Source organism: Phyllobates terribilis, unplaced genomic scaffold, assembly GCF_046119375.1.
Source record: "Phyllobates terribilis strain yellow unplaced genomic scaffold, ASM4611937v1 Scaffold_3__8_contigs__length_932513732, whole genome shotgun sequence".
Classification (NCBI taxonomy): domain Eukaryota; kingdom Metazoa; phylum Chordata; class Amphibia; order Anura; family Dendrobatidae; genus Phyllobates; species Phyllobates terribilis.
The window spans coordinates 579153566-579171172 of NW_027362763.1; the positions used below are offsets into that span (position 1 = coordinate 579153566).

General features: G+C 43.8%; 1 protein-coding gene across 2 annotated transcripts in view; it reads left to right on the forward strand.

The window, feature by feature from the left end:
- CCR6 (C-C motif chemokine receptor 6) overlaps window positions 1-17607 on the forward strand; it is a 242050-nt gene that overhangs the window by 177307 nt on the left and 47136 nt on the right. For both annotated transcript variants that reach the window (XM_073673265.1, XM_073673266.1), the window contains exon 3: window positions 11779-11858. The gene's annotated coding sequence lies outside the window, so the exon portion shown is untranslated. The remainder of the gene's footprint in view (window positions 1-11778; window positions 11859-17607) is intronic.

A 17607-nucleotide genomic window follows, 5' to 3' on the forward strand; every position in this document is an offset into this window, starting at 1 on the left:
AGAGTTATCCCGCACCTCTCCCGAAGCCGTCTGTCAACGCGAATAGCAAGGGCCATAGCGGCTTCCAGTGACGCGGGAGAGTCATACTGTGCCAACACATCCTGTAATTTGTCGGATAAACCTTGACAAAACTGGCTCCTAAGAGCCGGGTCATTCCACTGGGTGTCCGTGGCCCACCTACGGAACTCCGAACAGAATTCCTCCGCCGGACGATCTCCCTGCTGGATCCTACGTAACTTAGACTCAGCAAGGGAGATCCGATCTGGGTCATCATATACGAGTCCCAGAGCAGCGAAAAACCTATCCACTGACTGGAGAGCCGGGGAGCCCGGGGGAAGAGAGAACGCTCAAGATTGTGGGTCCCCTTGTAGGAGCGAGATGACAATTCCCACCCTTTGTTCTTCACTCCCCGATGACCGAGGCCGCAGCCGAAAGTACAACTTGCATGCCTCCCGGAAAACAAAAAACTTGTCCCGCCCCCCAGTGAACCTGTCAGGGAGAGCTACTTTAGGTTCTGGTCCGGCTTGCTCCTGAGGATACAAAACCTTGGACCTAACGTCCGCCAGCTCCATGGACAAACTCTGCAACTGCCGAGCTAGACCGGCTACTGGATCCATGGTAGCTGGAGAAAAACTAAGTGGTCGGTGAAAATGTCACGCTGTCTCTGTATACTGGAGGTAGGGGGCCTAAGCTGACCCTAAGCTGGGGCCCTGACTAATCCCTCAACCTGGAGGTACTGTTAAAGGTACAGAGGTCCAGGCCGCCAGCGTAACCCCTACCTCCTGAGGATCCCTGCACCTAAGTAATCTAGTCCTGAGAAGGACCCCGATCACAACAAAAGGGGACAAGTAATAATATGCCCACACACAGTACTTAGACGAACGAGACAGTACAAGGGAAAAACCAAAACCACCTTGCATACAAAAACTACACAACTACAACAGAGGGAACACCAACGGGAAAGGAGATAAATGATAAAGCGAGGAAGGGAAAAAACTCTCCGAATACACTTATCTCTGAAACTCCAAATACCACGATCCGCTCTGTTAGTCTGCATGAAATGCTTTCACCAACACTTCCCTAACAGACCAGCAGGCATTTGAAGGAGTCTCACTACAGCAGCATTGATTGCAGCTGGGCGAGGCTGGACCTCGTCTAGCACAGAGAGAGAGAGAATTAACTCCCTCACTGCCGAAAAACACAAAGCACCAAAAAGTCAGCTGCGAGAAGTCAGGCTGTGTAATCGTGACGATCTTCGTGGCGACACACCCGTGACAGCCCCTCACGTGTTTGGTGGTGCGGTGATCCTAGAGCGTTTCACATCTCCCTCCCTCTCAGGGTTAGTGGTTATTGTTAGCTTCCTCCCCAAAATCCAATGCTTCCACAACTCCCACATCAGCATCCTCTGTCACTGCACATGATCTTGTCTGGACAGGATTCAGCATGACGCGCTTAGGGCAGGGGGAACTACATGCCGCACATGTATCTCTACGTTCTAGGTTTTGCAGACAACAATGTTTACAAGTCCATCTGTCCACGTCGCTTTCTGATCATAGGTAGGTAGGTGTCATGCAAGATGTGGGAAAGACTTAGTACAACACAAAGGGAAGCGAGAAAGGAAGTCCAGACACTAGGGAAATGGGGAAGTGAAGACCTCCTAGGCTGATCTAATATCACCCTGTCTCCACTAAGGTCTCTATATTGGTTCTTCACCAATCACTGCACTCGAACCTCGCCCTGTCTTTCCCTTGCGTTTGGCCCTGGCTAGGGAAGGAAGGGGATGAGCGCTAGTCGATCCCCACTGACAACAAAGGACAACAAAGGGGGGACAAACAAGGGAAGATAGCTTAGCCTTTAGTCGACTTCAGAGAGATGAACACCCGTCCTCATAGCTCCAGAGAGGAAGAAGTAAAGCACTTGCTCTGAGCCTTCACAAGGGGTCATTTGAATATTGCCAGCACCTCCCACAGCAAACAGCATATATTTATACACTCAGGCCAGGGTGTTAATTAGTCAGAGGAAGGTAGCCGCTGGGTCCTAGAGAGACAGCTTCTAAGAAGGTGTCTGTAATGCCAAACAAAGAGATCTCCTGCAACCAACTGCAGGACGACTGTCTGTCACTTCGGCAACACCCGTGACAGTATCCCCCCCTCTACGAGTGGCCTCCGAGCACTCAGGACCGTGTTTCTCAGGATAAGAGGTGTGGAATGAACGAATCAACCTGGAGGTTTTCACCTCTGATGCTGAAACCCACATCCTCTCCTCTGGACCATAGCGCTTCCAGTCCACCAAGTATTGTAGAGAATGATGCTGGAGACGAGAATCTATAATCCTCGAAATCTGGAACTCCAGATTACCATCAACCATTACTGGGGGTGGTGGTAGAGGTGAGGTCTCAAGAGGTTCCAGATACTTCTTGAGTAAGGGCCTATGGAACAAGTTGTGGATCTTAAGAGCCTGAGGAAGTACAAGGCGAAATGCTGCTGGGTTAACGGCGGTTATTTCGTAGGGACTAATAAACCTAGGTCTCAGCTTCCAAGAAGGAACTTTCAATCTTATATTCCTGGCAGACTGTTATGATCTGCAACAAGTACTAAGGAAAGATAGGGAAAAGCTGTCCCTACAGTAAGACTAAGCTGAATCCCTATGATGTAGCAGGCTGACTGTTCCTAGCGAACAGACCCGCCTAAGTCCTCGGCTAGTCTGAACGAAGACCTATAGCATAAGGGGAGGGGTCCCTAAAAGAACTAAGGACTGGGACAAAAATGGGACACCTCCTAAACAGAGAAATTGTTACAGAACACAAAAAGGAAAACTGATAAAAAGGTACTAGAATTCCCAGAAGGACCAAGCGAACTGACAGAGAAAGGCACCGAAGCACCTGGCTAGAGAAACAGTCAAACACTGAAGTCCAGCACAGCCAAAAGGGCGGAGCTGGAATATAAAGGCAGATGGTCACGTGACCGCAAAACACAAGATGGAAAAACAAACAGGAGGGTTCTAACAGTACCCCCTCTTTTATGAGGATCCTCCGGATCCTCCAGACCCAGGCCTATCCGGAAACCTCTTGTGGAAAGCTTTAACATGCTTAGGAGCAGAGACATCATCCATCCTTACCCAGGAGTTGTCTTCGGAACCGAAACCTTTCCAGGAGACAAGATACTGTAATCTCCCTCTATGCCATCTAGAATTCAGGATACAAGAAATTTCATATTCGCCGTCTTCCACCACAGGAGGAACTGTGACAGTGGCGTCCCTATCTGATGCATCAGCCTTTTTCAACAAGGAAACATGAAACACAGGATTAATCTTCCAGGAAGTAGGGACATCCAACCTAATAGCAGCCGGGTTCGCAACCTGAAGCACTTTAAATGGACCCACAAACTTAGGATCCAGTTTTTTAGAGGGAATCCTCAACCGCAGGTTCTTTGAGGACAACCAAACCATGTCACCCACACTAAACAAAACCTCCTTACATTTCCTGTCAAAATACTTCTTGGACTTCTTGTTAGCCTCTTGAAGGTTGCAACGTACATTAGTCCATACTCCAAATCACCGGAAAAATTCTCCTCCTCCGACACCGCCGACCCCAATTTGGAGAACGAACCAAAAGACAGATGTCTCCCAGTACAACAAAAAAAGGAGAACACCCAGCAAAGGAGGATGTATGATTGTTAAGAGCAAATTCTGCGAGAGGCAGAAACTCAGACCACACCTCTTGATTGTCCGCCACAAAACAACGCAAAAACTGTTCAACATCCTGGTTCTTTCTTTCAGTCTGTCCATTAGACTCAGGATGATAACCAGACGAAAATGACAAATGGACTCCCAACCTGTCACAAAAAGCACGCCAAAAGCGAGCCACAAACTGAGGTCCTCTATCAGAAACAATATCCGTGGGAACGCCATGGAGCTTGACAATCTCCTTAACAAATTACTTAGCGAGTGTCTTGGCACAGGGCAACTTAATGAATGGAACCAAATGACACATCTTACTAAAACGGTCCATGACCACCCAGATGACAGTAAAACCCTCAGACACAGGAAGATCAGTAATAAAATGCATTGTGAGATGCATCCAAGGCGCACTAGGAACCTCCAGCGAGCAAATCAACCCTGCAGCAGGAGTATGTGAAGCCTTTGACCTAGCACAAACAGTACATTGAGGCACCCACTTGATGACTTCCTTCTGCCATCCAGGCCACCAAAAACTGCGACTGATAAGTTTCTTAGTCTCAGAAATTCCTGGATGACCTGCCAACCGAGACTCATGACACTCCACAAACAAATCTCTCCTAAAGGCTCTAGGCATGAACAACCTCCCATGGTTGGAGCTCAAGATGGAGCATCATCTTGAGCTTTCAGAATCTCATTCTCCAAAACGGAGTCCAATGCCGTCACCACAACTCCTTTCTGTAAAATCCTCTCCTCCTTCTCGGCACCGATCGTAGGAGAGAAGCTGCGAGATAAAGCATCGGCTTTAACATTCTTAGTACCAGGGATATAGGTAACAGAAAAAAAGCACAGACAACCAAACAAAGTCATTCACATTCAGGTCCGGACCTGGCAATCGTTTTCTGTCAGCCATACGTTTATACCTGTCTCCCAGGATCTTTAGATTACTCAGAACACCCCGCCATACCGAGGAGAGTGACGAAGCAAACCGTTCCTCCTCGGGTACTCCTGAAGCTCCTCCCCCACTAAAGGTACCAAATTGAGGGTGGTAACCATATGCACTGAAGAACTGTGACCTTCCAGTTGATTCTTGTCGATTATTAATGGCAAATTCTGCCAGGGGTAAGTAGGATGCCCAATCCTTTTGATTTTCGGAGACGAAACACCTGAGGTAGGTCTCCAAATTCTGATTGACACACTTGGTCTGTCGATACGACTGAGGGTGGAAGGCAGAGGAAAAGGACAGCTGCACATCCAGTCGAGAACAGAACGCCTTCCAGAACTTGGAAACAAACTGGGTCCCCCGATCTGACACACCATCGGAGGGAACCCCGTGAAGCTTATTTATGAACCTGAGCAAATGTCTTTGCATTTGGAAGTGCAGGTAATGCAACGAAGTGAATCATTTTACTGAACCTATCTACAACCATCAAAACCACCGTTTTGCCTGCAGAAACCGGTAGGTCAGTAATAAAATCCATGGACAAGTGTGTCCAAGGCCTACTAGGGATAGGTAGTGGAAGAAGAGTACCAGACGGACGAGTATGCGAAACCTTAGAACACACGCAAATACTACAAGTAGATACGTGTTCAATCACATCCCGATGCAACCCTGGCCACCAAAAACGACGAGAGAGGAGGTCCGCGGTTGTCTTACCACTTCGATGACAGCAAGTACAGAGTTATGATGTTCTTTAATAACCTTACGATGCAGATTGGATGGTACAAATAACCTTCCTGAAGGGCAGGAGGCAGGGGTGTTCCCCTGAGCCTCCAACACCTCACCCTCCAGTTCAGGATACAGTGCCGAAATGACTACCCCTTCCTGTAATATTGGGGCAGGGTTCTCATGGTCACCACCACCAAGGAAGCTCCGGGACAAAGCATCAGCCTTGACATTTTTGACCCTAGGCGAAAAGTGACAACAAAATTGAACTAATAAAAAACAGAGACCATCTTGGCTTGCCTAGGGTTGAGATGTTTAGTTGACTGGAGATATGACAGGTTTTTATGGTCAGTATTAACAGTAATAGGATTGACAGTCCCCTCCAACCAATGTCGTATTTCTTCAAACGCTAATTTGATCGCCAAAAGTTCCCTATTACCCACATCATAATTTCTCTCAGCTGAAGACAATTTTTTCTAAAAGAAGGTGCATGGACGCCATTTGCCAGGGGACGGACCCTGAGACAATACAGCCTCAAACTCCACATCCGACGCATCAACCTCCACAATAAAGGGCTGGGAAACATCGGGTTGACTGAGTATAGGTGCAGTGGTAAAATAATTCTTTAAGGAGGAAAAAGCCTGGAGAGAGGCATCCAACCATTTGGAAAAATCAGACACCTTCTTAATCTTAGCAGTAAGGGGTTTCACAATTAATGAGTAATTTTGGATGAATTTCAAATAAAAATTAGTAAAGCCCAGAAAACGTTGTACAGCCTTCAAGTTCTCGGGACGGTCCCAATCAAGGACTGCATGGATCTTCTCCGGATCCATCCGAAAACCCAAAGATAACAACAAGTACTCCAAAAACTGCACCTCCCGAACAGCGAAAACACATTTTTCCAGTTTGGCATAGAGTTTGTTATCCCTTAATATCTGGAGCACCTGTTTAACATGCCCCTGATGTGTCTCCAAATCAGGTGAGTTAACCAAAATATCGTCCAGGTAGAACACCACAAACCTTCCCACCAAATGATGGAAAATATCATTTATGAAATGCTGGAATACTTCAGCTGCATTGGTCAAACCAAAAGGCATAACAAGACTCTCAAAATGCCCTTCAGGGGTATTGAACGCTGTTTTCCATTCGTCCCCTTCTTTGATTCTAATCAGATCCCCTTAAATCCAACTTGGAAAATATCTTAGCTCCTACAACCTGGCTGAAAAAATCAGGAATCAGAGGAAGAGGGTATGGGTCTCGGATGGTAATTTGAGTTAATTTCCAGAAATCTAAACAGGGACGTAGACCGCCATCTTTTTTCTTCACAAAGAAGAACCCAGCAGCCACAGGCGAAGATGAGGGCCTAATGTTTCCTTTCTCCAGACTTTCCGCAATGAAATCCTTCATGGCCTGTCTCTCAGGGCCAGAAAAATTATACAGTCTGGACTTCGGTAGTTTAGTTCCGGGGGTCAGCTTAACAGGACAGTCATATGCACAATGAGGAGGCAATTCCTGACAATCCCTCTCAGAAAAAAATCCTCAAAACCAGACAGAAAAGCAGGTAATATTTCTGTAGAGAGAGTAGCAAGGGAAATATCTAAACAGTTCTCATGGCCGTAACATCCCCATTCAATAATCTCCATGGCTTGCCAATCCACTAACGGATTATGTTTCACCAGCCACGGAAGACCCAGTACAATTGGTGTGGGAAGACTGTCCAGGACATAGCAAGGGATTATTTCACAATGAACCGACCCCACCTTCAGTTTTACATTATGTACAATCTGACTAAATGCTTTCTGTGCAAGGGGTGCTGAGTCGATGGCGAAGATGGAAATAGGCTTAGCTAAAGAACAGCAAGCAAGGCCATGAGCTATCTCAAACTCAGCACCAATCATTCTGACTCTAGCACCACTGTCAACAAACACAGAATTTTTTTCAGTTTTGCTCTCTAGCACCACCTCTGCTGTCAGGACAAACCGGCAACTGCAGGTTGGCAACAAATGCACACCTTGTTAATCCAACCCCAGACTACCAAGAGTTAATTGAGTCTCCCTTTGTTTTAAGAAATGAAGGACAGGTCCCAATAAAATGTCCCTTTTTCAGACAAAAAAAATACACCTTTTTTCTTGCGAATCTCCAGGGAAATGTATGATGTAAAGGCACCCCCTAATTGCATGGGTTCCTCCATCTCCCCCAGCACTGGTTCACTGCTAGACCACTCCCCTGGCAGAGGTACATAACCCCGACAAGAAGGCCCCGGAGAAGGTGGTCTCATCCGTCTATCCCAAAGGTGTGTATCAAGATGGATGGCGAACGATATGGCAGCCTCCAAGGACTGAGGAGTTTTATATACTGCCAATGCGTCTTTTTTTAGCCTTTCAGAAAGACCCGCACAAAATTGGCTTCTAAGGGCTGAGTCATTCAATTTAGAATCCGTTGCCCATCTACGGAATTCAGAATTGTACGTCTCCACTGACCGATTCCCCTGCTGAAGGTGACAAAACTCCTCAACAGATTGGAGACAAACCTAATCCTGCGGTAAAGAAAACGCCCACGATTGAGGATCTCCCTGCAGTAGAGAGATCACAATACCAACCCATTGTTCCTCATTTCCAGAAGAGTAGGGACGAAGTTTAAAATACAGTTTGCAGGCCTCCTTGAATACAAAAAACTTGTCCCTACCTCCTGAAAACCTGTCCAGGTGGGCTACCTTGGGTTTAGACTGGACAGGACTATCTGCAGAGACCCCCACTGTTGCTGAACCTCACAGCGGAGGTCATTCACCTCCAGAGACAGACTGCAGAGCCGAACTGAAAGCTCTGCAACTGAAACCATACTAAAGGAGAAAAAAAAAAAAGTCCACGCCCAAAACACACCAAAAAAACAAAAACAAAATGTCAGTTTTTTTTTTCTTTTCGGCCGGCGATAATGTCAAGCAAGGTGTGAGAAAGACTTAGTGCAACACAAAGGGAAGAGGGAAAGGGAGCTCAGACACTAGGGAAAGGGGGAAGTGGAGACCTCCTAGGCTGATCTAATATCACCCTGTCTCCACTAACGCCTCTATATTGGTTCTTCACCAATCGCCGCATGTGAACCTCGCCCTGTCTTTCCCTGGCATTTGGCCCTGGCTAGGGAAGGAAGGGTATGAGCACTAGCCGATCCCCACTGACAACAAAGGACAACAAAGGGGAACAAACAAGGGAAGATAGCTTAGCTTTTAGTCGACTTCAGAAAGATGAACACCTGTCCTCATAGCACCAGAGAGGAAGAAGTAAAGCACTTGCTCTGAGCCTTTACAAGGGGTCATGTGAATATCGCCGGCGCCTCCCTCAGCAAACATCAGGCATGTATACACCCAGGCCAGGGTATTAATTAGCCAGAGGAAGGTAGCCGCTCGGTCCTAGAGAGACAGCTTCTAAGAAGGTGTCTGTAATGCCAAACGAAGAGATCTCTTGCAACCAACTGCAGGGCGACTGTCTGTCACTTCGGACACACCCGTGACAGTAGGGTGATAGCAGTTACATTCTTAGATTTTGGTGTGTCAAAACACTCATAATACAATATAAGCCCAATAGTAGTCGCTCTACATCCATACTGCTGCACTTCCTGAGCCATGCGACACCATTTATTCACTTGCTGTTCCTTTCCTTTGTCTTTTATCCAACCCTTGCTCTCTTCTCTGAATCTGTGCCATTTCTACACATCCAAACATCCACATCCCAGAATATACTGTATGCCTATTTCAGCATTGGTCTAGCTGTTTTGGATCCCATTTGGAGGCCAGACTGCGCACCAAATAAGTTGTCCATGGCCTCAAGTTGTTCCTCCAACAGCACGACTTCAACAAATGCTTACCTGATGTGCCTGGACCTTGTCAACAGGTCACACCACTATGGCAAGACAGATCAGGAATTCAAGGTGTGGTGGGAATGCTCACACAGCTTTATAACCCACTAGATTAAGTGTGCAGTAGGGTACCCGGGTGTTGGCAGGGCAGCGTCTATTTCCCAAAACAAGGACTTTTCTGTCACTCTCCCTGATTCAAATATTCATATAACTCACTGGTCATGCCAGATCTTGAAGCGTGCCTACAACCTTACAGAGGAAAAACAAACATGAAGAGAGTAAAATTAAAGTGTAAGATTAAGCAGCTTCTTATGGCTTCCAAATAGGCTGGTTGGCTATGTTCCTGGGTTTTGGCACCAGGTTCTTTTGTAGCGGTTCGGTTCTGAGTAAGAGGGAGATTACGGAATCACAACTGAGGCCTAATCAGAGGCGTAGGTTTTCTTAAAGGCGAGCTTGAAAAATATAAATGCACACTAATTTTGAGCAAGACAATTCTGCTTATTGAGAAAGAAAGCAAATCTTTTATACCAGCATTGTGGCTCAGTGGTTAGCACCGTTGCTTTGCTTTCTCACCCACTAGACTAAGTGTGCAGTAGGGTACCCCGGTGTTGTCGTGACAGTCTATTTACCAAAACAAGGACTTTTCTGTCACTCTCCCTGATTCATATATTCATATAACTTACTGATCATGCCAGTTCTTGAAGCGTGCATACAACCTTACCCGAAAAGACAGGTAAAACAAGATGAGAGTAAACCTAAAGTGTAAGATAAAGCAGTTTTTTATGGCTTCCAAATAGGCTGGTTATCTTCATTCCTGGGTTTCGGCACAAGGCTCTGTTGTAGTGGTTCAGCTCTGGCTAAGAGGCGGATTGCAGATTCACAACTGAGACCTAATCAGGGGAGAAGGTTTTCTTAAAGGCGAGTTCCAAGAATAGAAATGCACACTAATTTTGAGCAAGACAATTCTACTTGTTCAGGTGGCAAGCAAATCTTTCATACCAACATTGTGGCTCAGAGGTTAGCACTGTTGCTTTGAACTGCTCATGTCCTGGGTTCAAATCCCACCAGGGACAACATGTTCAAGGAGATTGCATGTTCTCCTTGTGTTTGTGTGGGTTTCTTCTGGGTACTCTGGAGGAAATACTGATATGGCATTTAGATTGTGAGACCCAATGGGGATAGTGATGATATCTGTAAAATGTTATGCCACTACATACCGTGAGTAAAATATATATTAATTAAAAAACATCATTTACATATAAAAATACACTTTTTCCTAGTTTCAGAGAAAAATTCCAACATAATCTCTTGTGCCCTTTGCTTTCAAAACAGCTTGATAAGATGTCTGCAAGTACACTCCTTTCCCCATAAATATACTGTCACGCAATGTGAGGTAAAGACTAAGTGAAACATGATGGGAAGAGGGGGCGGAAGCCCAAACTCTAGGGTATGGGGGGAGTGGAGACCCCTAGGCAGATCTGACAACACCCTGTCTCCCCTAACATCCCTAAATTGGTTCCGCACCTATCACCAAGCAAGAAACCTAATCCCTGACTGCCCCTAGCGATAGGTCCTAGACAGGGAGGGGACGGGGTAAGCACTAGTCAGCCCCCACTGCAAGTAAAGACAAACAGGTTCACAGGCAAGGGAATACACTTAGCTTGAGAAGACTCCAAAGAGATTATGCCAACTATCCTCCAAGGGAACTCCAAGAAGACACTAGCCGACTACTAGTACTGCAGGTTTGGACAGAGGAAAATAGAGCTATCACCGGCGACTCTCTGGAAAGACTAAAGGTAAACATCCAGCAAGGGTGTGTCAATTAGCAGCAGAAGGTGGAGGTCACTGCTGGGTCGTAGAAGGAGAAGGATATCACTACACTTCAGAGATGAATAAATCAAGAAGGTCCTACAGAGCCAAGCGCAATGACCTTCTACAGCTGGATCCAGAATGACTGTCTGTGACACCTGACACACCCGTGTCACATACCCTGTAATTTCATAAGCATCTCCTATGATAAAAAATATTATCCTTTCTATATCACTATATAGGAAGGATTACTACATCTGTATTTATGTTAGCGGTATTAAACCTTTGTATTTGGTAGGGGGCAGAAAGAATGGAATGTGAAATCTGAATATATTCTGTAATTTTGTAAAATACTTGTATGACATCTAATACATTATCAGTACTTAAAAGGTATTACTATGTGTTATTTGTGGTGTTACATATGACTGAAGGAAAATGTGCCTTTAATTTTGGCTACCACTACTTTTATGGGTTTGCGAGGGGCATGGGTGTGGTCTGCAGAAAGATCCCTGGCTTTCTTTACCTAACAGGGAACCTGATAAAAATTTGAGTCCCACCTCTGTCTTAAACCACATAGCCCCTGCAGTAATGTTTATTTTTGTTATATGGAGAGTGGGGTGTTAGAAATAAACTGATAATAAGAAAAAAAAATTTAATCTTTATCTCCAGGTACCTTTATATGACTTTTTTGTGATCATTGGGTTTTTGTAGTTCACAGCATTGTAGACCTTGATATTATGTTACAGTGTAATAAATGGTCTTATTTCTTCATTTTTTAGGACTTAACTAATAAAGCAAAAGAAGGTTCTCACAAGCTATAGTTTCATTTTCAACAACAATTTAAGATATTTAATTTACGGTAAGGTACTTTTTGAAAGATATGATATTTGGCTCAATGATGCATAACTGTAGTCTTGTGTTATTTGTGTCTTCAAAAATAAATGAGAACAATGTGGCTATAAGAAAACCAAAGAACATTTGCTCTGAATTCTAAGTGTGTCACAGTTAACCTTGGTAGCACGCAATCTGGAAACCAGCTTACATTGAAAACACAGCTGTGGTTAACATAGAAATGCAGATTTTTACATATGAAAGTATGGTTAACATTATCTGTCTTCAACATTAATTGCTCATGACAGTACTTTCATACATTATACTTTTAGAAAACAGGAACTTGTAAGCCTTCAAATAAGTTACACAATTGTCCATGTATGTGAGTGATGTATAGTACAGACCAAAAGTTTGGACACACCTTCTCATTTAAAGATTTTTCTGTATTTTCATGACTATGAAAATTGTACATTCACACTGAAGGCATCAAAACTATGAATTACCACATGTGGAATTATATACTTAACAAAAAAGTGTGAAACAACTGAAAATATGTCTTATATTCTAGGTTTTTCAAAGTAGCCACCTTTTGCTTTGATGATTGCTTTGCACACTCTTGGCATTCTCTTGATGAACTTCAAGAGGTAGTCACCGGAAATGGTCTTCCAACAATCTTGAAGGAGTTCCCAGAGATGCTTAGCACTTGTTGGCCCTTTTGCCTTCACTCTGCAGTCCAGCTCACCCCAAACCATCTCGATTGGGTTCAGGTCTGGTGACTGTGGAGGCCAGGTCATCTGGCGTAGCACCCCATCACTCTCCTTCTTGGTCAAATAGACCTTACACAGCCTGGAGGTGTGTTTGGGGTCATTGTCCTGTTTAAAAATAAATGATGGTCCAACTAAACGCAAACCGGATGGAATAGCATGCCCCTGCAAGATGCTGTGGTAGCCATGCTGGTTCAGTATGCCTTCAATTTTGAATAAATCCCCAACAGTGTCACCAGCAAAGCACCCCCACACCATCACACCTCCTCCTCCATGCTTCACGGTGGGAACCAGGCATGTAGAGTCCATCCATTCACCTTTTCTGCGTTCCACAAAGACACGGTGGTTGGATCCAAAGATCTCAAATTTGAACTCATCAGACCAAAGCACAGATTTCCACTGGTCTAATGTCCATTCCTTGTGTTCTTTAGCCAAAACAAGTCTCTTCTGCTTGTTGCCTGTCCTTAGCAGTGGTTTCCTAGCAGCTATTTTACCATGAAGGCCTGCTGCACAAAGTCTACTCTTAACAGTTGTTGAAGAGATGTGTCTGCTGCTACAACTCTGTGTGGCATTGACCTGGTCTCTAATCTGAGCTGCTGTTAACCTGCGATTTCTGAGTCTGGTGACTCGGATAAACGTATCCTCAGAAGCAGAGGTGACTCTTGGTCTTCCTTTCCTGGGGCGGTCCTCATGTGAGCCAGTTTCTTTGTAGCACTTGATGGTTTTTGCAACTGCACTTGGGGACACTTTCAAAGTTTGCCCAGTTTTTCGGACTGACTGACCTTCATTTCTTAAAGTAGTGATGGCCACTCATTTTTCTTTACTTAGCTGCTTTTCTTCTTGCCATAATACAAATTCTAACAGTCTATTCAGTACGACTATCAGCTGTGTATCCACCTGACTTCTGCACAACACAACTGATGGTCCCAACCCCATTTATAAGGCAAGAAATCCCACCTATTAAACCTGACAGGGCACACCTGTGAAGTGAAAACCATTTCCAGTGACTACCTCTTGAAGCTCATCAAGAGGATGCCAAGAGTGTGCAAAGCAGGCATCAAAGCAAAAGGTGGCTACTTTGAAGAACCTAGAATATAAGACATATTTTCAGTTGTTTCACACTTTTTTGTTAAGTATATAATTCCGCATGTGTTAATTCATAGTTTTTATGCCTTCAGTGTGAATGTACAATTTTCATAATCATGAAAATACAGAAAAATCTTTAAATGAGAAGGTGTGTCCACACTTTTGGTCTGTACTGTATATTTTGTTAAATATTATCTTGCAGCACTGCTAATTAATGTTAATTTTTAAAATGCTACTGCTAACGGTATAGAGTTAGTGTCACGGGGATACCACGAATGAGGGGGTCAAAAGATCACGGCACGTGGCTACACGTGTACCTGCACTGGATGAATCTGCTTTGCCTTCCAGTTTGCTGTCCAGATTTCCCTTGTTTTGGTGTTGCAAGGATTAAGCTGTGCTAATTAACCCTTGCAACAACAGAGCAAGGGAAAACAGTTCTGTTTGTTTCCTAGAACTCTCTGTACTGAGTTATCTCAGCTGTTCTGAGTTTTCCACTCCCCTCTGGTATAAATGCTCACAACTTAGCTTGAGTAGTTGCCAGTGATAACTTACTATAACCGGGTTTGGAGCTGGAGGTGTGAGCTTGGTGAACAGAGATTGTCCAGGAGTCATTCTGGAGATATCTCTTTGGAAGTTTGTTTGAGTGTTTTGTCCTTCCCTTATCTTCTATTTGGTTAGACTCACATTTTCTTTCCCCTTTCTTCAGCCTTTGAGCATGTTGAGAGGTTGCTGTTTTTTTCAACCTTGTCTGTTTCCCTTTGTGTCTTTATGTTAAAGCTGGACTAGCTTTCCTGCTGCCTATGCACTAGTCACAGTCGTTCTCAGGGTATGACAGGGATAGGAACGTGGGGGTGAAAGAACCTGTCTAGGGAGTGCTTAGGTTTGCACTGGGCAAGTGTCAGGGGATGCCCCCCTTTTAATTTTTCCCTAATGGCAGAGCTCCCCTTCCCTTCAGTCTCATCGTGGGCCATCTTGCTTCTGGAAGAAGCGTGACAGTTAGGGTATATTCACCTGTGGCAGTTTTGGTGCAGAAATTTATGGGACTAAAACTTAGCTTTAATAATCTGAATGGGGCTCTTTCTGTAGCAACAATATGGATTTCTGCAATACAGATAAATTGGGCAGTAACAAATGTCTGCAATAAATAAGCAATTTATAAATTTACCTTTACATTGTGTGCATTTTAGTTTGCATAGTATTAGGTTGTATATTTATTGATGGTAACACAGATGGACATCGTAAAAGACTAAGGGCCCAATTTATCAAGACCAGTGTTGTTCACCCCGGTCTTGATGAGGAGACGTGCTGGAGTCAAATACTGATTAATGAAGGAGCATACTCATAGGACGAGTGCTGTACACCTCTGTGTACACCTCACCACAAATCCTACTTTTGACACTGCTGAAGGAAGATTTGCCTTCCAAGCTCCACACACTTTGACAGTGGGTAAAAATAGCAAGAGGAGAACAGAGGTTGCAAAATGTTAGTGCAGCCTTGAATTGCAAAAAGATTTTGTGAATTTTCAAAACTTTTTACACCAGAATACTGAGAAATCGGGTCCTAAGGTTTGTCTACACTGTGATGCTTTGCGATTTGGATTATTTTTAAGTATCTAGTCACTTGTTTATAAATTAAAAATACATATTAGTGTAATATCATGGTACATTTACAAATTAATCGGAAAAACTGTATATTTACTCTAAGCCACTTCCCTAAACTCACCCAGTACTTTATTCAGTTAGTTCCATAAATATTTGGACAGTGACCAAATCTTCATGATTTGCGCTCTGCATGCAACTATTTTTTTTATTTAAAAGGAAGCAACTGAGATACAATTGAAGTATATACTTTCAGGTTTAATTAAAAGGGTTGAACAAAAATATCCTGTGAAAGGTTTAGCAACTATTTTTCTACAAAGCCTCCTCATTTTAGGGGCTCAAAAGTAATTGGAAAAATTAACTTTATCATAAATAAAATGTTCATGTTTAATACTTTTTTAGAGAATCCTTTGCAGGCAATGACTATCTGAAGTTGGAAGCCATGGACATCACCAAACGCTGCGTTCCCTCCTGTGTGTTGCTTTTCCAGGCCTTTACTGCAGCTGACTCCAGCTGTAGCTTGTTTGTAGGTCTTTCTGCCTTAAGTTTTGTCTTAAGCATGTGAAATGTATGCTCGATGGGGTTGAGATTTGGTGATTGACTCTGCCATTGCAGAATATTCCACTTCTTTGTCCATCTGTACATTAAAGCGCTATCCAATCAACCTTGCTGGATTTAGTTCAATCTAAGCAGAATGTATAGCACTGTACACTTCAGAATTTATCCGGCTGCTTCTGTCTTCAGTCATATCATCAATAAACACTTGTGACCCAGTGCCATTGGAAGCCATGCATGCCATGCCATCACACTGTCTCCACCATGTGTTACAGAGGATGTGGTGTGCTTTGGATCATGAACCATTCCAAGCCTTCTCCATACTTTCTTCTTCCCATCATTCTGGTACAGGTTGATCTTAGTTTCATCTTTCTAAAGAATGCTGTTCCAGAACTGGGCTAGCTTCTTTACATGTTTTTTTATTTGCAAAGTCTAATCTGGCAGCTACAACCCCTGGCAAAAATTATGGAATCACCGGGCTCGGAGGATGTTCATTCAGTTGTTTAATGTTGTTGAAAAAAAGCAGATCACAGACATGGCTCAAAACTAATGTAATTTCAAATGGCAACTTTAGGGCTTTAAGAAACACTAAAAGAAATTAAGATAAAAATGTGGTACTCAGTAAGGGTAATTTTTTTCATACCCAACAGAGGGAAAAAAATTATGCAATCACTCAATTCAGAGTAAAAAATTACAGAGCAGGAAACACTTTTACAATTGTGGAAATTATTTTTATTCCAAGATCTATTGATTGAAATTAAGTTTGTGCATGGGACAACCCCTTTAAAGGCCCCACTTTTAATTTTTGCCCAGGAACACAACTTGTCTAGAACCTTCCATGTGTGCATGGCAGCATTTCAAAGCCATGACTTTCAAAAAATAACATTGTTTCCCGTCTGCAGCTTGCTTAATATCACCTGGACAACCAAGAAAGCTATTGGAACAATGCATTGTGTGTGGGTGATATCAACATAAAGCTTTTTGGCTTAAATGAGAAGGAAAAACACTGTATTACAGCATAAAAATCTCATACCATCTGTGAAACACATTGGTTGTAGTTAGCGATGAACACAAATGCTTGTTACTCGAGTTTGCCTAGGGTGCTCAAGTGTGCACAGAGTATCGCGGGTGCTCAAGTGACACATTCGAGTCCCAACAGCCACGAAACATGAGGCTGTGGGGACTCAAACATGTCACTCGAGCACCCGCGATACTCGGTGCTTTCTTGTGTACTCTAAGCAAACTCGAGCAACGACTCTTTGCATTCAACGCTAACTACAACCAATGTGTTTCAGAGATGGTATGAGATTTTTTTGCTGTAATACAGCATAAAGCGCTCTTCTTGCCCCCCAGAAAAGGCACCCGTGTTGTGTTTGAATCTATCAAGATGGGCATCAAGGATATGTACTTTTAGAGACATCTTGCAGCCCATTTTGCTCTAGCCTTTCACCAAAGTTTCACGAATGCAACAGTTTTCAGTTTTATGATTTCCAAGGAAGCCAGTAACTAATTTAACAAAACGGATCCATGCTTCTTTCTCATTTTTTTTGAGGAGGTTGGGAAACTCTTGACACTCAATAACTTTCTTGATTTGAGGGCCAACGAAAATGCCACCTTTAACTTTTGCTTCTGAACGCTTTGGGAAGAGATCTTGTAGATATTTGAATGCCACCGATTACTTGTCCAAAGCTGTGGCAAATTGTTTCATGAGACCTAGTTTATGTGCAAAGGTGGCATTAGTACCTTTCAAGGGTCTACAAGTGGCTCCCATTTA